This window comes from Neofelis nebulosa, chromosome 9 (assembly GCF_028018385.1).
Source record: "Neofelis nebulosa isolate mNeoNeb1 chromosome 9, mNeoNeb1.pri, whole genome shotgun sequence".
Classification (NCBI taxonomy): Eukaryota; Metazoa; Chordata; class Mammalia; order Carnivora; family Felidae; genus Neofelis; species Neofelis nebulosa.
Genome location: NC_080790.1, coordinates 56,528,581 through 56,549,499, shown reverse-complemented (window position 1 = coordinate 56,549,499; position 20,919 = coordinate 56,528,581). Strand labels below are relative to the sequence as shown.

The 20,919-nt window shown below is 37.3% G+C and overlaps 1 long non-coding RNA gene across 1 annotated transcript in view; it reads right to left on the bottom strand.

Annotated features, from left to right (window-relative positions):
* The window catches only part of LOC131485001 (uncharacterized), a 49,736-nt gene extending 30,327 nt beyond the window's left edge, over positions 1-19,409 (bottom strand). The window contains exons 1-2 of the long non-coding RNA XR_009248568.1: positions 19,277-19,409; positions 18,791-18,884 (exon numbers count right to left, since the gene is read on the bottom strand). This is a non-coding gene — a long non-coding RNA (uncharacterized LOC131485001). The remainder of the gene's footprint in view (positions 1-18,790; positions 18,885-19,276) is intronic.
* Positions 19,410-20,919: the final 1,510 nt, after the last annotated feature.

The window sequence follows — 20,919 nt, the reverse complement described above, 5'->3', positions numbered from 1 at the left end:
ATTTGTGAATTCAAGTGCTGATAAAACAGTCTTTTGAAAAAGGTCAATCCATTTACATTAGATTCTGTAAACATCCGTCTCATGGTATTACACCATCTTTCTGAACCACATCCTTTGAGGGTAATAAAGAGGATTTGTAATAAAGACACAATTATGTAACAATGTTGAAGGTGGCTAGGGACAGAGGCTTTTTGGCACCTTATATCAGAAACAGGCACACAATTTTAGATGCCTTAGCCTTCTTTTAGATTTTAGTAATTTTGGAAGTGGGGTGGTTAGCAGAGATACTTCGTTTGGATGCCTTCAGAAAGGAAAGCAATGTCTTGTCTCTCCGTTAGCACAGTAGTGACAAACATCTTGATGGAAGCTGCCCAAGGAAGGGAAGAGACTGACAGCATCTTTCTTTGGCTGGATGGGGAAAAAAATGACTCTTCCCAGCCCGTGTTTTCCCACCTTTGCTCCAGCTGCGTATTTTTAAAGTTGCATTTGTTGCAAGGTAAGGGTCTGTGGAATCTTCCAGTTCAGAACAGAAATGTGTTGGCGCGTAATTTTGGGAAGTGAGCCTGAGATACCCAGAGCAGATGACACACGGGGCTTAGGTCCTGATTCAGCTACAAGTCAGCGGGGCACCCCAGGACCATCTGCGTCCTATAAATTACAGTAATGCCGGCACATGCAGGCTGTAAATCACTGGCGAACAGGCTTCACCTTGTGACACACGACATGAACCCTGTTGTATATTCCAATAAACTCCCATAAACCATCTGATATAAACTCCGGATTATATTTCTTTAGGGGTTGGAATACTTAGGCTTTTCTTTGCTGCTCTGATTCCCCTTCAGCATGTGAATTGAATGCATACAGGGTGTTCCCTTCTCTTTCCCCCACACTAGGCATTTTTCTGTTTTTCAAGTCCAGAATCTTAGTGGCTGACATGTGCAATTTGGTGAACTTTAAAGGACAGATTTTTTTTCCCCTTCGCCTTCTTTAATAAACTTGTTTCTTTCAACACGACTGTGAATGTCAAAGTCTTGTGGTTACTATACAGGGAAAATACGATTTATAAACAGCAAATTAATGGCCAAATTGTCAGTAACCTACTTCACTGAATATAAATAAACGCGTACCATAAAGGGTCACGTCGCTAATATGGCTTTGCTGGGTTTCTGGCAACATATACAACTGCCTTCAACAATAGTTGTTTTGTGTGCAGGAGTATGAAGAGGAAGAAAAATGGGAGTGGAGATAGCATTCAACTCCATTTATGGCTCATCCATAAACGTCTCCAAGCAATTGGGTTTATTTGGAACACGGTGTTAACCCTAGTCACTGAGTTCTTCCTCCATCTGTAGGGAGACCCCGTCTGAGCAGTCACTTCTTAGGGTTGTGATAGCTGACTTGCTGGCCCACAATATGGACCCAATATGGAGTCCTTCAGAAGGCTTTGCCAAGCTTTGCCTCTATTAGGAGAGATGGTAATTTTTTTTAAATCAGTAACAACAAAAATCGAAATTTTCAGTTTTCATTATGAAAGTATTTTGTCTCTTAAGAAAGTTCTTTCAGTTCAGTGTCCTTGATGCAACATTAAATTATTTACTCTATATCGCTTTTTATAGATGTACAGGTATAAACAAAAAAGGTAGATCATAACTACTCTGTGTGGAATTTAAACTAAACATAAAAAAAAATTCAAAAATTTCAGTAGCTTCTAAGGAGTTAAAGTGCAAGATAATTAAGAATTAATTTTATTGGTCTGACATATCCTACTCAAATTTAGCTGAAAGGTTAAATTTCCACGTTCATTGCCCGAAAAATGCTTTAACTATTATTTTATATACATACAAGCCTACATAAAGAAAACACAGTGCTATTTTTATTTATGGTTGAGTCCAGGTTTATAGAGGATTCATGTACTCAATGGAAATTAGATAAATTGCATGAAAGTTTATGGGAATTTCTTGACATATAAACATACTGAATGTGCATAAAGTTTAAATATTCAGTTTCTGCTGAGAGAGTGCCCCTGAAGCTGAACACAATTGCCTTGGTGGAAAAGAGGTAAAACTAAATTTTGCTAAGATGCACAGCATTACTACTGTGAATTCAAAAATACAACTTTCAGGAACTTCTACATACATAGAAACATTCTTTAATTAATACAGTTTATCCTGTCATTTCAGGGATTTATTGATATTGGCAGAAACATTTGCAAATAACTCAGAAAATTTCATGACATATTATGCATCTCAAAGGCCTTCATTCATTTTTTTTTCTTTTTTAGCTGCAATCAATAATTTCTTTCAAAACTCTTAATATGCTAAGACAGCATAGTTAAAAGATTGTTGGAAATTCTTGAAAGAAGGATTTACGAAAATAAATATGAACAATGATGAATTTTGTAGCATTATGTTATTTTCTTTCATTCATGTAATTTTTGAACAAGTTCTGCCTCTGTTTTCCATTACACCTAAATAGTTCTCATTTTTATTCAACATCGAGATACTAATGTGGGTGCATCAAATCAGAGTTTGGGTTCTTTGAACCTATCAAACTATTTTTTTTCCAAATATCTGGGGTTTGATAAAACCCCAAATGCATACTAGAAGCACTTTTTCCATTAATTATTAAACCCATGTGCATTTTGAGGAAAATTTGATCCATATGGGTTCTGGTTCATTTATGCTTTACTCATCAAAATACTTTTTCTTAAAGTCCATGTCCAAGAAATCTTTTGAGCCCCGTTAAGTTTTTTTGAGGTTTGCCAAGAACAAACAAAGTCAAACACCAAAAGATTCAAGTTGGTTTGTAACCTTATACCTATGAAACATTAGTGGGTTCTAAACTTGGAGTAAACACATGCTCTCATCCCTAGTAAGTAGTTGGATGTACCTCCAGAGGGAAGCTGGCAGCTTGGTACAGAAAGCAAAAGTTAGACATACTTCAACACAGACACCAGATAACCCCAGAATGCATCACAATTCATTAAAAAATTACTTTGATTATATAATTTTTGGTACACATATGCACAGATGTTCCCTGAAATTTGAGCTGGAAGGTTAAGAGGCATCCCAAGTAGGTAACAAAAAAATGTATTATTACCTAAAATGTGAAACCCTAGGTTTTGAATAACAATTCCTAAATTATGGGGCTTGATTAAAAATAAATAATGGAGAACACGCAATTGCCTTTTGGTAGGGAGAAATGGGAAGAGAGCCCATGATTTTTTTAAATTTTCATATCTCTTCCTTTTCAAGTGTCTAATTAAGAGGTGAGTTTTTGTTGTTTGTTTCGTTGTCATTGTGTGTTTTTTGTCTTCTGCCTTTTTGCCTTTTTCTCCCGCTAGAACCAACAGGCCAAGTCAAACTGAAGCCTTAAGTACATGTAGATTGGATTTTAAGGTACCAGTCTTTGATTAGACTGGATTGTTAATCTCAAAAATCCAGAAAAGGACAGTCAAAGATGATTATAAGTAAAATAATATCCTATTTCAAGATGTTAGGGAAAATAAAATCTAAGGCTTGGAGTTATGTTAAAAAATCGTCTTTATCTTCCAGAGATCCCCACTGAAATATGTGTAGATGACATGACATGACATGATTTCTGGGATTTACTTCAAAATTCAATGGGAGTTAAAGAAATCGGGGAGATACAGTTAAAACAAGATAATTGTCGATGCTGGATGCTGGCGTATTGATGTTTATAACACCATTCTGTTTTCTTTAGTTTATGCATTGGGCATCTCCTATGCTACCATGCATGCTCTGGGCCCACATTAGCCATTGTAGTAGGAGTCCCTGGAGTCGTACCTGGCCCTGTTTGCACCATGCATCTCTCCTGTCACAGAAACATCTACAGAAATCTTGGGTGTCATTCTGCTGCCTGAACAAATTTGAAAGTGTGAGAAAGTTAACACTCCGTGGGACAATTCTTTATTAGTGGGGGACAAAATCTGCTGGACAATTCTGGGGTGCATCTTACACAGAGATCGGAGGGTTCCCTGGGGAACCCCTAGTGTGATCAACTTGATAACGTACCCTTGGTGGGTCTTTCCTTCTGCCTTGTTACACTTTTTTTGGACTTCGTCTCCTGTTCTTTAGGATTACTTCCTTAAAGAACTACCTGCATCAAATCCTTACAATAATTTCTAAACATACATGATCTTACAGCCCAAGCCCTTATCTCAGACTAAGGCTATGGATGTTTGACATTTTTCAAAATAAGTTTTAAATAAGTTTTTACACTTTCTCTCTATATAATAAAATCTAAAATTTATTTTAAAAGGCATGAATAAGCTCTTTAACGGCTGGAATCTTATATTGCTACTGTATTATGATTTAAAATCTTTTATTGATTATTCAGTCATAATTCTGTCACAAAAATATACATATAAATTGAGGCTTTGTTATTGTCTTTTCAAATGTCCTACAACTATAGGGTTTGAGGCATTAAAATATTCTGAATTGAGTTAACATTACAAATACCTATAGCACTCAAGTAATCAAATATAATTGAAAAGTATTTCAAAGTTTAAAATATTATTAAAGAGTAAAATTTATTAGAGACACATCTATTAATGAAATGGATATAGCTTTTTTTCAATTAGTTCATGTATTGTAGCAAAATACTATTAGAGAATGAGGAAGATTTCAGCATCAATTTTATTCCTACTTTTCACTGTAATAGATGTAAATTCCAACAAAACTTGTTCACCTGTATAAGTAGGTCCAAATAGAAAGAATTTTGTAATGGTGTCATTCAGTTCTTTGAAATTATTCTGAGTTACATTAAAAATTATATTGTGATTTATCATCAAAACTAGTTTTTACCTGAAGATTTGATTAGTTGTTCCTGCAATTTCCTTAATAGCAAAAAGTTAGAAATCAACTTTCTCACAAAAGGATTTGTTAGGGTCATTCCGTGTATTAGGAAAATACAGTATTTTGAATCATTCCTCTGTTTGGCAATGCACCGAAGAATGCACTGTAGAAGAAGAGAATGGATGAGAGAGATGCCATTCCTTTATAAAATAAGACAGAAGGACCACCTGGGTGGCTCATTCGGTTAAGCGTCCTTCAGCTCAGGTCACAAACTCACAGTTCGTAGGTTCCAGCCCTGTGTCAGACTCTGCTGACAGCTCAGTGCCTGGAGCCTGAGTCGGATTCTGTGTCTCCCTCTCTCTCTGCCCCTCTCCTGCTCATACTCTGTTTTTTCTCAAAAATAAATAAACATTAACATTTTTTAAAAAAATAATAAGAGAGAAGCAATTTTAAAAGAGGAGGTTGTTTATTTTTTGTCATACAAGTTTTTATTTAAGTTGAGATATAATTCATGTACCATAAAATTCACTCTTTTAAAGAGTATAATTCAGTGGGTTTTTGTAAATTCACAAAGTTTCACAGCCATTATAACTCTATAATTTCAGAATATTTTCATCACTCCCAGAAGAAACTCTGTAACCATTAGAAGCCACACCCATTCCCCCCTCTACCAAGCCCCTGAAAGTCACTAATCTGCTTCCTGTCTATATGAGCTGTTTATTCTAGCCATTTCATGTAAATGCAATCATACAATATGTGGTTTCTTGCATCTGGCTTCTTAAACTTATAAAATGTTCAAGGTTCATCTAACTTGTGGCATGTGTCAGTATTTCATTCGTTTTTATGCTAAATTATATTCCACTATCTGTATACACAATATTTTCTTTATTCATTCATTAATTGATTGGCATTTGCATTGTTTCCACTTTCTGGCTATTTTAAAACATGTCGCTATGGACATTCATGTACAAGCTTTGTGCAGACATGTTTCAGTGCTCTTCAGTGTATGCCTGGGAGTGGAATTGCTGGGTAATATGGTAATATTATGCTTAACTTTTTGCAGAACTGACAAACTGTTTCCAAAGTGGCAGTAGCATTTTACAATCCTACCAGCCATGTCTGAGGATGCCAGTTCTCCATATCCTTGCCAACACTTGTTATTTTCTGGGTGCTTTTTTTTTTTTTTTTTTTTTTTTTTTTTGTATAGTCATCCTAGTAGGTGAGAAGTGCTTTCTTACTCTGTTTTTGATTTGCATTTCCTTAATGGCTGGTGATATTAAACATCTTTTCATGTGCTTATTGGTCATTTCCATATCATCTTTGGAGAATTATCTATTCAAATCCTTTGCCCATTTTTAATTGGATTATTTGTATTTTTTATTGTTGAGTTGTAAGTATTATTTATATATTATGGATAATAGTCATTTATCGGATATATAATTTGCAAATATTTTCTCCCCTTCTGTAAATCTTCTTTTTTTTTTTTCATTTTATTCATAGGGTCTTTTGATGTACAAAAATTTTTAATTATGATAAAGTCTAGTTTATCTATTATTTTTAGTTGTTGCTTGTCATGTGTAAGAAACTATTCTCTAATCCATAGTCATCTAATCCATAGTCATAAAGATTTATACCTATATTTTCTTCTAAGAGTTATATAGTTTTAGCTCTTACATTTGAAGCTTTGATACATTTTGGTGTATATGGTGTGAGGTAGGAGTCCAAATTTATTCTTTCACATGTGGATATCCGGTTGTCCCAGAAAAGGGGACAACTTGTTGAACATGCAATTTTATCTCCCATTGAATTGTCTGGTCAACAATTGACCATATATGTATGGTTTATTTCTAGATGTAAATTCTATTCCATTGATCTACATGTCTAAACCCATTCCAGTACCACATATTCTTGATCACTGTGGCATTATAGGAAGTTTTGAAGTTGGGAAGAAACCCAACTTTGTCCTTTTTCACGATTATTTTGTTATTCTGCATTGCTTACATTTCTATATAAAATTTTTGGTTCAGTTTTTCAGTTTCTGCAAAAGGGTAGCTGGGATTTATAGGGATTAGATAAAATATGTAGATGAATTTAGAAAGCATTGCTGTCTTAACAATATTGAGTCTTCCAATCCATGAACATAGGATGTCTTTTTACTTATTTAGATCTTGTCTAATTTCTTTCAACATGTTTGTAGTTTCATTGTACATGTATTGCACTTTTTTATTGAATTTATCCTTAAATATGTTATCCTTTTTGATGCTATTTTATCTTTTAAATGTTTTAAATTATTTATTTATTTTTTTTATTTTACAGAGAGAGGTCACACAAGTGGGAAGGAGGAACAGAGAGAGGGAGAAAGAGAGAATCTTAAGCAGGCTCCATGTTCAGCCCAGACAGAGCCTGATGCTGGGCTCATTCCCACGACCCTGAGATCATGATCTGAGCTGAGATTTTTGATGCTATTTTAAATAGAATTGTTTTTTAATTCCATTTTCATATTGTTCATTGCTAGCATATAGAAACACAGCTTACTCTTGTATATTTATCTTATACTCTGCAAACTTTCTGAACTCATTTATTAGTTCTACTACTTGTCTTGTGAATTTCTTAGGATTTTCAATAGACACGATATGTCATAGAGATATACAGAGATATATTCCCCCCTCTCCCCATTTTTCCAATCTGGATTTTTCTTTTCCTTCTTTTTCTCTCTCTTTCTTTCTCTCTCTCTTTCTTTTGATTCCTTCCTTCCTTCCTTCCTTCCTTCCTTCCTTCTAATTGTGCTGGGTTGAATCTCTCGTATGATGATAAATACAAGCGGTGAGAGAAGACATTCTTGTCTTATTCACGATCTTCGGGGGAAAGCTTTTGGTCTTTTACAGTTAAGTATGATGTTCACTGTAGGTTTTTTTGTAGGTGACCTTTATCAGGTTGAGGAAGTTCTCTTTTATTCTTAGTTTGTTGAATTTTTTTTTAATCACAGAAGTGTGTTGGATTTTGTCAAATGTTTTTTCTGCATTAATTGAGATAATCATGTGGTTTTGTCCTTTATTAATATGGTATGCTACATTGATTGATTTTCATATGTTGAATCAACCTTGTATTCTTGAATTAACCCCATTTAGTCATACTGTATATTCCTTTTTACATGTTAATGGATTTGGTTTGCTTGCATTGCATTGAGAATTTTTGTATCTATATTGGCTTTTAGTTTTCCTTTCTTGGGATGTCTTTCCTTAGTTTTGGTATCAGGGGAACACTGACCTCATAGAATGAGTTAAGAAGTGTTCCCTCCTCTTCTATTTTTTGGATGAGTTTCTTTCTTTTTTAAATATTCTCCCTATTTTATTTTTTTGATTACTATTATTAAGTAAGCTCTACACCCAACATGGGGCTTGAATTCATGACCCTGAGATCAAGAATCATGTGCTTTACTGACTGAGCCAGCCAGGCACTGCGGGTTCAGTTCTTTCTTAGGCAGACCATTTTTATAGAAGGCATGTGAACAACGTGGTTGTATGGCACTTATTACTTATGCCAAGCTTTTAAATATTTGCATATGCATCCTTTTTTCCCTACCATGTTATAAACTCATTCATCTGTGAAATACATATTCACTGAGCATCTATTATGTGCTAGGCATTGTGGAAGGAGCTGCAGGTATAAGAGTGAAAAGCATGATCCCTGCTTTGTTGGGGTTTATGGTCCTGTGATGATGAAAGACAAGAAACAGGTAAACAACAGACAAATACTATTGGCAGGGATGATATCCTGTACATCTCCACAAATACCCTTTTTAATATTTGGTACAATGTCAAATGCATTCAACAGACACTGAAGGTAGAATAATTTATTTTGATATGGTTGCTGTCCTATACCTTGGTTGGGAAGATTAGGTTATGCACACAGTAATGTGAGAATTATACAAGACAAAAAAATTATTTTATAGTTTTCCTACTTTAGTAAGGGAAAAGAATACATGGGAGTTTGAAAATCTAGCCTCAAAGCCTGATGTTGTGTAAAGACAGAAAAAAACCTAAAGCCTTAATGACAAAGCTGCCTGTTGTACATATTTATGTCTCTTACACCAGCAGCTGTCATATGTAGAAAAATTACTTGTAGATCTTTAAAAAAATTTTTTTAATGTTTATTTTTGAGAGAGAGAGAGAGAGAGAGACAGAGCTTGAGTGGGGGAGGAGCAGAAAGCGAGGGGGACACAGAATCTGGAGCAGGCTCCAGGCTCTGAGCTGTCAGCACAGAGCTCAAGGTGGGGCTCGAAATCATGAACCATGAGATCATGACCTGAGCCTAAGTCATACGCTTACGCTTAACAGATTGAGTCACCCAGGTGCCCCTTTGGATCTTTTTTTTTTTTTAATTTTTATTTATTTTTTAAAAATTTTCTGGTGTTTGTTTACTATTGAGAGACACAGCATGAGCATGGGAGGGGCAGAGAGAGGGGGAGACAGAGGATCCGAAGCAGGGTCCAGGCTCTGTGCAGAGAGCCTGATGTGGGGCTCAAACTCACAAACCACGAGATCATGACCTAAGCTGAAGTCAGAAGCTTAACCGACTGAGCCACCCAGGCACCCTCCTTTGAACCTTTTTAAAATGCAGGTTTAGATTCCACAGGTCTGCGGGACCACGAGATCCTCCATTTCTAGCAAACATCCAGGTGATGTCTATGCTGTATCAGAACGTCAAGTGATAAGGCTCTACACCCTTCCTTTCCCAAAAGCAAAGGACCAAGAGATAGCTGATGAATTAGGGAAAATTTCCTCCAGATTTTCAGAGGTAACTGAGTTGCTGCAGTACTGTTTGTTAATGAGAAGGCAGAGAAAAATCATCAGAATCTTCATACAGCCCACAGTATCCTATGAGAAAACCAGCAGAGAGGGAATAAGGGAACTCTTATCTTCCTGAATGATGTCATTTATGCTGAAACTTAATTATAAGCGAACATCCATCTTCCCTGTCAAACAATGCAGTGTACATAGGCCAAATCATTTTTAACGTAAATATAAATGGTTCTTGTGTGTAGCCACTGGGGAGATGGTTAATGTGGGGAGGGAGGAGGATGGAAAGCTAATTCTACTTTGTAAAGGAAAAATTGCCTCAGTGCCTTGATATTCTGTAACAATGAGGGGAAAAAAGCCTCATAAATGTTGGTGATAGGGAATCGGCTTGCTAGTGCCCAAAATGCAAGGATTTACCTTGAATATTTTTACTGTCTTTCTGCTTTCCAGTCCGATATTCACCCTATAAATATGTGCTTTTCCTATCAGCATGATGGTTTGTTTCTTTTTTCGTTTATATGGTTGAGTTTTCTGGCACATTTCTGTTCCCACAAACAGTTCTCTAGAGTTTTATATATAAAGAAGCTTTAAGTAAAAGACAAATTTGGTAAAAACCAAAAATTACTCATTGAAACTAGTATACTGTGTTGTGAAACCAGAAAATATAGAAACCGTAAGCTCCTCTTATTGGTACATAAACTCATGTATTTGGGACTGTTGCATAGCTGAAATTGTCCAATTTCAACTGCTTGTAAAATACCAGATAACTCTGTGAATCTTGATGGGAAAAATAGACAACCAGAGCCACACAGTGTATTGAGCAGGAGACTGGAAGGAGAATGTTCCAGGGAAATAAGAGTGTGTATACTAACCAAGCAGTGCAATGGGGATGAAAGATAACTGCATATGGCACATAGATGTATGTGGAACATGGTGCGTGTATATGGTACAATTTTATACATTATAGGCAAAAATATACAAGCCATTTTGGAATTGAATTCTAAAATCAACACTTATTAACATGCATTTTTATGCCCGCTAATGTGCTTAGGACTGTATTAGGTGATGTAAAGGGTATAGGTAAAGGTATAGGGCATTGGTCCCACGTTCAGGAAACTACAAGCAAACTCTGACAAGGATACTCCTACACATGCCCCAAAATATCACTAGCGTTGTAAAGTGGTGTCCATCCCAAAAGGGGATGGAAGAAACAGAGAGAGAATTCCCTTCTGTCTGTGATGCCAAGGAGACTTCTAGACCGTGATACGGGCACTTGGGACTCTGGAACTGCCCATTCCAATGGATCCTGGGCTGTGCAGGTGTGTGCATCTTGCTGCAGATGGGCTACCTCACTGTTCTTCATTTGCAAGGCCAATGCCCATGAGCCCATAAGGCCACCTTACGTGGCTTAGTGATGATTTCTGACAAGTGCTGTGAGGCCACATGGAGGCAGCTGTGTGCTCATGACAAAAGGGGATATCGTGTTGCCCAGGGTATACTTAGGTTTAAAAAAGCCTACATCAACATACTTCTAAGTTGTGATGGAAAATTGGAATTGGAACTCAAACATAGGACCCTTACTCCAGTATCTTTCCCCTTTTCTTCACTGTATATTTTCATTTTTTCCCCCAAAATAAAATTTTTAGGTTTTTTTTTTTCTTTTTGGAACAAGCACTAATGTAGAAAAAAAGAACCGGAACAACTGTCCTTCCACTGACTCTGGCCATTTGTCTCAAACTCTTAATGCCATTTCTTTCCCTACATTTTTAGTTTAGAGAGAATCAGAGAGGGGAGAAGAGACAGGGAACAAGAGAGGGAAAAAGAGGGGCAAAGAGAGAAGTTTTCTCTGGAGTTGCTTGTTACTGCCAAGGAGTAGAGGTAGAGTTGCTTGATGGAACAGAAAGAGGAGAAGGATACGCCTAATATCTATTATATAGAAATGGAGGCACAATAATTAACTATCTATCTGTCTATATATCTGTCTATCCATCTGTATATTTGGCTCTTCATCCTTGCTTCCTCTAACCTCCAGAGCTGACCTAGAATTAAGATAATCTCTTTTTTAAATTGTTTTTAAGTGTATTTATTTTTTGAGAGAGAGAGAAAGAGAGAGAGAGAGCACAAGAGGAGGAGGGGTAGAGAGAGAGGGAGAGAGGGAATCCAAAGCAGGCTCCACACTGCCAGCGCAGGTGGGCTCGAACTCACAGACAGTGAGATCATGACCTAAGCTGAAACCAAGAGCTGGATGCTTAACCAATGGAGCACCAAGGTGCCCCAAGATAATCTCCTTCTTAATCCAGTGCCTGAGGCAGAAACTGGTGGCAGCAGCCGACACTTCAAGTTGGGTACATGTTCTCTGACCGTACGACATGTCTGACATGTCGATTTTGTAGTTTGGAAAAAAATCCTTCTTCAATGACTTCCTAGATGTGACTTCCTGAAAGAAAAAGCTTCAGTTGTTTCCACAGTGGCCCTTTGCTGGCACCAATGCCCACACAGATGCCAGCAGCTAATGAGCTTGGTGAATAGGTGAGGAGGTGGCAAGGGTCACCTTCCTTTGTGATCTATTTTTCATGTTTCTACCATTATTAGCTGTGTGTCAGAAGCTACCGTTTTGGTTTTTATTACCCTGTTTTGTGTATCTGTCGGGTTTCTAGTTGAAAATGTCTTTCTTGTTCTTTTGTTATGAATCCACAAAATCTCAACTCAATGTCCTCTCCATAAGGATAGGCTTTCTCCAGCATTGCCAAGGTGGCCTTGTGAAAGGAGACATATTTTGGACGAAATAACCTAGGTATCCTTCAAGAATTCATTAGTCCCGTTCTCTTAGACCCTAGAGGAGCATAATATTAATAGACATTTTTAAAAGAAGGAAGATACAAACCTGTATTTTCAGGGCATCTCTTTTAAGGGAAATTTCAACAGCACATGAATTGTACCAGCTAGTCAGTAAAAAATAACCGTCTTTAAAAAAGCTGCTTAGGCTTGGGGTAAGTTAAGAAAGAAACATAGGGTGAGGTCACTGCCCACATGGGGGCGGGAGTTGTGGTGAGAGTTGTCATAGACAAGCTACCAAAAGTGAAAGTGTTTTACCAGTTGGAGAAGTAAAATGTCTGTATGTTAGAGGAATTCTGGGACATTTTGAGGGCCAATGTGTGATCTGTAGCTTTATTCAAATGTAAAATGTCTTGAGCATAGAACCATGAATGTGTGTGCTACGGGAAATTACCGATGGTAGAATGAATGGAATGGGAAGTATGCTGTTGTATTTCACAGAATCTAAGAAACCTGTGATTGTAAGATGCACCATTATTTTATGTACTACTAAGAAAGGAAAAGCACTGTTAATTAAATGATGTCATGCCATCGACTGGAAGATGCAGCCCAATTTCACAGATGTTAGAGTGTAAAAAACAAATGTACATCTTAGCCTCGATAGCATTCAGTATATCTCCCCTTTTAGATTTACAACACATTTTAATAGTTCTGAAAAGCCCCACAGGAAAAAAAACCTGTTTGACTCAGCTTTCCCCTGACTTTCTAACATAAAATGCTTTTATTGGGCAAATATCTTTATGAGCTCATGTGTTAAACTATATGTGAGGGAGTTTAATTCATTGTGATTCTAACTATTGAACTTCAACTTGTTGAATCTTTGGCCATGAGATCCTCCTCCAGCCGTGTTCTGAGTCCTTTGGACATGGCCTGCTAATTGAGAATTTTCTGGTATGTCAAAAATTTCTAACCTAATCTTCTGTATTTCCTTCCCCATTCCCGGAATCAGCCATCTTAAATATAGTTTAGTTTTATGATTAAAAAAATTTTTTCCTAGGTTTTCCTTGAGTTTATCATCTCATTTCTGAGTTTTTATTTTGGCTTATGTTTTTCTTTCATGTCTTGTATCATTTCCTTAATGTCTTTTAACTCATTAAGTTATTCATTAACTTTGTTAAGTTCATGAGTTCATTAAGTAACTCATTAACTCATCCTATTTTGGAATAGGATGCTACAGTTCTTTTTTTTTTATAAGAATAAAATAAGTTTATTTATTTTGAGAGAGACAGAGACAGCATGTGGGGGCGGGGGTGGAGAGGCAGAGAGGGAGAGAGAGAATCCCAAGTAGGCTCCATGCTGCCAGTGGAGAGCCTGATGCTGGGCTCCAGTCCATGAAACCATGAGATCATGACCTGAGCCAAAACTAAGAGTCGGACACTTGACTGAGCCACCCAGTGCCCCAGGATGCTACAGTTCTAATCTATATTTTGAGTATGTCTTTCTGGCACACTCTTGTTTTCTACAACAGTAATATTCTGCTCTTTATTCTCTTTTTTCCAATACTAACTTTCTATGGAATTCTTTTCTGTGGATCTTTTTAACGTGAAATTAGTTTTCTTGAACTTTTATAAGAAGCCTTGATTCAGATAGCTTTTCAAACTTCATGGACCTATCTTTTCTGTTGCTTTTACACAGTGTTAAAAAATATGGTGGCTTGTTTTCAGAGATTCCTGACTCTGTTTCCCTTCCCTATTTTTTTATTTTTTATTTTTTATTTTTTTTTAATTTTTTTTTTTCAACGTTTTTTATTTTTTTATTTTTGGGACAGAGAGAGACAGAGCATGAACGGGGGAGGGGCAGAGAGAGAGGGAGACACAGAATCGGAAACAGGCTCCAGGCTCCGAGCCATCAGCCCAGAGCCTGACGCGGGGCTCGAACTCACGGAGCGCGAGATCGTGACCTGGCTGAAGTCGGACGCTTAACCGACTGCGCCATCCAGGCGCCCCACCCTTCCCTATTTTTATCTATACCTACTTTTCCTCATCTCTCTCATCCCTAACATGCTCTAATTTTATCCCACTCCTAGCCCTTTCAGTGTGGGGCTCTGTCTGGAAGCAAGTTATGAAAAGTCAGTTTCAACACTTTATGGTGGCCAGACTGTTTAAGTGGGCAAAATCCTTCCTAGATTCAGCTGCTGTTCTCATATTAGCCTCGAGCTTTTCTGTGAATACCTATTCGCCATTTTGGCTTTCTCCTCACCTCATTGCTTCCTTTTGCTTTTACCTGCACAGATGTGATAGCATGCTGTTCTTCAGGGTATTGGTGGTTTATCTCCACCTGCTTATATTTTGAGAATTATAGGAATACTTTGCTATCGAGTTTTGTTCTAAATTTGTCTATGAGTTTTGGTTTTGCTATTTAATTGGTCTGCCAATTTTTATGTAGGGATCCTGGGAGATCTAGCAACTGTGCTGCTACTACCACTGCCATATTTCCAGAGTCCCTTGGAAAACCTTTTTAATGGCATCACTATTAAGATCTTCCAGAGTAGTAATCTGTGGAGCCTTGGTTTGATAAATGTTATCCTGATCTATTAGGAGCTTAATACTGGTTTAGGAGTATGCTACTCAGTGCTTGAGACAAAAACATTATTTCTAGTTTGATTAAAATTTCTAATGTCAATCATAATAGTAATTATAACTTCTTCATATTGTTAATAGCTTTTCAATTTATAGAATACTTGTAAAACCATTATTTTAGTTAATCCTACTAACAATCCTGTACAGTTGGTAGATCAAGTAATGATGCTTATTTTGGAGATGAGATTCGGACACACAGAAAAGTTAACTACCTTCTCCAAGGTGGCACAGCTGAGAGGTGGGGTGGCGGAGAAATCTCTCTACAGTTCAGTGTCATAGCCGCACTGCATGTTATTAACCTGATCAAGCAAACATGCTGAGGTTTTCTTCCTTGTGTATGAACATATCTGTGTAAAACAGGGATCTTTGATCTTTGCCCTGTTTCTGAGAGAAAAAGGAAAGAAACTTCTGCTCAAGAGAAATGTTCTGGGGGAGACTCTAGACAAAAACTCATCAATTAAATATCATATTAGTCTGTTCAGGCTGCTATAACAACAATACCACAGACTGCGTGACTTAACCAACAAATATTAATTTGTCATATTTCTGGAGACTGGGAAGTCCAAGATCAAGGTGTGGGCAGATTCAGTGTCTGGTGAGAACCGGCTTCCTGATTCATAGATGGCTGTGTTCTTTCTGTGTCCCTAGATGGCAGGAGGGGAGCAAGAGAGCTCTCTGAGGTCTTTTTCATACGGGCACTAATCACTTCCCAAAGGTCCTACCTCCAAATGCTATCACACTGGGGATTAGGCTTCAACATAAGAATGTTGGCAGAGGTATAAAAATTCAATCTGTAGCAGATATGCAAACTTTTGCCCTAAACCACACACTGCATGGAATCTCTCATCTTGGTGTGTTGGACTGTCCCACGTGAGTCTCAGATGATCTTTGATAGAGAGTAATACAGACTTAATGACATGACCACTGCCTTTATTTTCCTGGATCTTAACCTGAACAGAGGTTAGAGTTGCCTTCTTAAATATGGAAGAAATCCCGTGCCCTTCCTATCACATTAGCCTCATGGGAGAAAGAAAAGCCCAAAGAATAATAGCAAAATGTGAGATTTTAATGGGAGTGTGCCTCAGGTACACTTGAGATGTAAACATCCTTTTCAGTCACACTGGAAGACTCTCCACCCCACCCTTATCTTCCACTCCCAACCCTGGCTTGGTGGGTGGGACGTACTAGTGCCATCGGTCTGGAGCCACATCAGGGATTTTCCTCTGTAGAGTTGGGGTGGAGGCAGTGAGGAGGTTGGAGAGTGGTGAGGCAATAGAGGGAAGTTTAAGTTGACCTTTGCCTATTATTCAAAGGAAGTCAGACTAATTGGAAAATAATTTAGAAGTGGGAAGAAGCCATGTCCTCTTCTTTTTTAGATGTCTGTGCTTCCTTCTCCATATGAGTCTTTCTTGCCCAGGCTCTCCAGTGACCTTCCAGCCTTTGAACTTTCCTAGTGCTCGTGGACACCTTCCTAACTCCAGACACCTATTTGCTATTTGTCTTCTCTCACTTGTTCTTATATACCCACTCATGTTTCTGTCAAAGAAATGCAAAGTTACCTCTTCTCATGACACTTCTAATAAAAATCTTAGCTCCTTGAGGCAAAGGCTGATTGCTACTTTCCTTTTTATTGGCTCAAGACCTAATAAAGAGCTTTTCACACATTACTAGCTAATAAGTGATATTGGTTGATGAGATTTATAGGTAAATATACATCAGGGGGCTAATTTTTCTTTCCTGAAATTTCACCTACAGGACTCAACAGCTATCGTGGTTCTGAAAGGAAAGAAATATTTGAAGGGAGAAGCTAGGTGCAGGTTTGATTAAGAAAAATAAAGGTAGTAAGGCGACAGAACACAAGAAGCCAGGCAGACCGATGGCCATATCTAAGATTCAAACATTAGGCTGTATTTCTTACCAAGAGCAAGGATCAGCAAACTGATCCCATGGGCCAAATACAACCAGTCTCCAGTTTTTATAAATAAAGTTTTATCGAAACAGAGCCATGCTCAGTTGTTATGTATTGTTTATGCCTGCTTTCATACTACAATGGCTGAACTGAATATTTGCAATAGAGACCTCATGGCTTGCACAGCCAAATAAATTAACCATCTAGCTCTTTACAGAAGTTTGCTAAGCCCTGCCCTAGATTGAGGGCACTTGTGTAGTAGTAAAGCTGGAGGGGGTCTTCACAGGGATTAACTTCTTTTCTTTCTCTGCTGCCTGCTTTTAATGCCAAGGAGAGGTTATAATAATACTTCATGGGCTTTAGTGCTCTTCCTTCTTTCCTGGAAAATCAAGTATTACATAAAAAAAAGAAGAAAGAAGGGGAGGAAGTTCTTAGTGAACCTTCTCACTCCTTGAAAACTCACATAGGCTATTGCCCCTAATTCCCTGGCAAGTGGAATGTGAAGGTGATGCTAGAATAATACATTCAATGTATCTTCTTTTTCTGGAGAAACAGCTTTTTAGGTATATCACTGCTCATACCCATTGTACATATATCTCATTAAAGGTTATATTGCTTTAAAATGAGCTTCTGGTTGAGATAATAGTATTGGATCAAGATTTAGTTTATATTGAAATGGTTTGATTGGAATATCATAGTATGAGGAAGCAAGGAAAAGGCCAAATGTGCTTACATTAGATGTAATTTAGTAAAAATGGAAAGTTCAGGCGTTTCTGGCATATAGAGAACATTTATAGCATTTTGGCTTTTCACATTCATCTTTTAAAGTTCCCAGTTACAACATTTTCTTTTCTTGGCTCCTTAAAAATAATGAATAATTTTGCTCTGTAGCCATAGCTTGAAATATTTTGGTATATGTTAATTCAGAAGATAAAATTTCTTTTGGAAATGTTCACTTTTAGTCTGCATATTAAAAATGGAAAGTCTACTAGCTACAGTTCTAAAATTACCAGTATCATTGGGTGCATACCATTAAACTGTTTTGAGAACCTTATTCAGGTTCCAGGGTCTGGAAGTAACACCCATCCATTTGGAATATCAACTCCAGACTGGGGTTCTGATTTAAAGAGTTTCTCCGTCTGCCCATACCTTTTCATCAGCATTAGCCCTGTGCTTTAGTAAGCATTAAAAGTTAACCTGTTTGAAAAATCATGCCCACCCTTCAGCCTGGGAGGAATATATTTCTGATGACTGTTAAGAAGATCTATTTCAATGTCTACTGTCTGCAAAATCGTTGTCTTTTTCTACTTCTAGGCAGCTGGTAGGATACTTCCTTGCCTCCTTTATGTTAGGAATGGCCTTTGCTCTAACCACTGAAATGTGAGAGGAGATTTTGAAAGTCACTTCTGGTTGTAAGCTTTAAGAGTGTGCACATGAATCACCACTATCACTTTCTCTTTTCCTGAGCCTTAGCAATCAGCAACATTTAATATAGTGTGGGCTTTACACATCTGGGTTCCAGAGTCAGATAATGTGGAGACAAGTGTTCAGTCAGCCTGTGCAGGATAGTCAGTGCAAGAATTACACCTTTGTGTTTTAAGCCACTGGGATATGTGGTCTCTTTTGTTACTGCAGCATAACCTGGACTTTCCTGATTGATTCAGTATGTCTGGGATAGCTTTAAAAAAAGGATTTGAATTCTCTGTGGTGAGGGTTGGTTCTATGGAGAAATAATCGATTGTTTTCCAAAAATAACTTTACATGAATGTTTGGCATAGTGTTGTAGTCAATGATTTTATATTAGCATGCCTCTGTGATACAATCTGAATATACTTCATCCTGTCTGCTCACTTTTGTTTTGCTGTTGCTCCCTATTCATGTTATTCCCAAGGAAGAAGACATTTGAAGTCCAGCTCTCCATCAGGATTCCTTGAAGAAAGCAACCCTAAGATACAATTAAATGGTATTAGACCTGGGGGAAATTCAGCTAGAGAATTGGGTTGCTTTAAACATAACATAACATAAAACATAACATAACATAACAAACACATAACATAACATAAAACATAACATAACAAACATAACATAACATGATAATATAAATATGGATTAGTATTCCAATCCAAGTTTTTATTGCAAAAGGTACAGATGATATGAGTGGAGGAGTAACTGAAACAAAGCATTAGCCAGAAAACCACATTTTTTTGTGTATGCCACACCACTGAATCCATTTCTGCATTCATTTTTAAGCCTGGGCACTATAATTGTTAACAATTTGTCACCTTTTAAAACTCAGAGTGACTAAGATTAAGACTAAGATTAAGATTTTTCCCATACCCTGATCATACACTTGAACCATGTTAGTTGTAGTAGCCTTAGACAGAGATCTCTTTCTCTACTTCTCTTTAGTGGGCAAAAATCTCCTCCAAAGACCTTCTATTAGACCTAGGCATATCCAGATCTTGGAGAAGGCAGCTGCCAAAGGAAGGAAGCCACTTAAACTGGTCAATGTAGGTTTATGACTTCATAGAACAAAGCAATGTTCTTTGCCTATTGTTCCATCTATAGCCACATGCACATATTAGCAGCAATAATAAAATATTGCTGCATTATCCCCAAAGCATCAGCCTCTGATAAGATAAAAGCTTTTTTCCCAGAGGGGTTGGTTAGTGTCTGGGGGTGGGAGATGGGAAAGGAAAGAATACATTAACCCCGTGGTTCTGATAGAAATGGTCTCTTCTGTTATGAAGAAAATGTACACGTTAAGCATGTGTGACTAGCAAAATTATAAGAGATCGGTTACTCTCTCACTCTGCTTATCTCAGTTTATAGGACTTGTAAGTGTTTAGAATGCTGCAGACTGCTCCCTGGGAAGTGGTCTATGAAAAACATGAGTTAGATACAGAAAAAGAGAGTCAGAGCAGGAGAGGTTATTGAGGTATTAAGTGAGTGGGAACTCAGAATATATCCCAGATATCTTCGGTGTTGCTCTAGGCTCTTACAATGCTCTTGGATGAAGCTATTACTTCTGGCTTCTTTTTCTTTATCCCATTCTTCAGTGTGGGGATATACGTCACATAACATACATGTAAGGAATGAAGCAGAATAGTAAAATGAATGGTTGTGGATTCACCACTCAATTTTAGAACCCAAACATGGTTGTAATTGCTTGTATGCTCCTCCCACATCATGTGCCTCTGCCTCCTCCAAGTCTGGAGATGAACTTTGTGTTGAACATTGCTTGTTGTACTAAAAATCATTCTCTCTCTTTTTGTCTGACTTTCCCTATAGAGTGTTGCTTGACTTTGATGGATTTTTGAGCTTTATAAAAATGATACACCTTGCATTAGTCTGCTGGGACTTTCTATTTTTACTCAATATTTAAGATGCGCCCATGTTGTTTGTGAAATTCTATTTATTTTTCTTGCTTTGTAATTTTCTACTATATGACTATAGTACAATTTGTTCACTTATTTTTCTGCTGTTGGATCTTTAAGTTGTTTCCCAGATTTTTTTCGGCTGCTGTGAACACAACTGCTACGGATACTTTTATTCATGTCTCCTGGGACATATGGGCAAAAGGTTCTTTGATTATTGCCCTGGGTTGTAGTGCATTTGAATATCCCACTTTACAACACACTGCCACACTTTTTCCCAGTGGTCCTACCAGTTTGCGTTCCTTTCAGCAGCAAATATGAATATAAGTTCCCATAAATCCACATTTTCAATCTCTGATATTATGTCTTAATTTATGCCAATCTAGTGTATAAACTGTCTCTCATTGTGGTCCTAATTTGCATCTCCATGATTGCTAATGAGTTTGAGCATCTTTGCAAATATTTATTAGCAATTTGTGTCATCCCTGCCTTTTTTTTTTTTTAAGCTAGAAAGGTAACTATCTATCCAGTTCTCATTAGGAAAGAAAGAGAAGTCAGTTGATTAAAGTCTTTTATAATTAAATCCACAATTGGTAGATGACA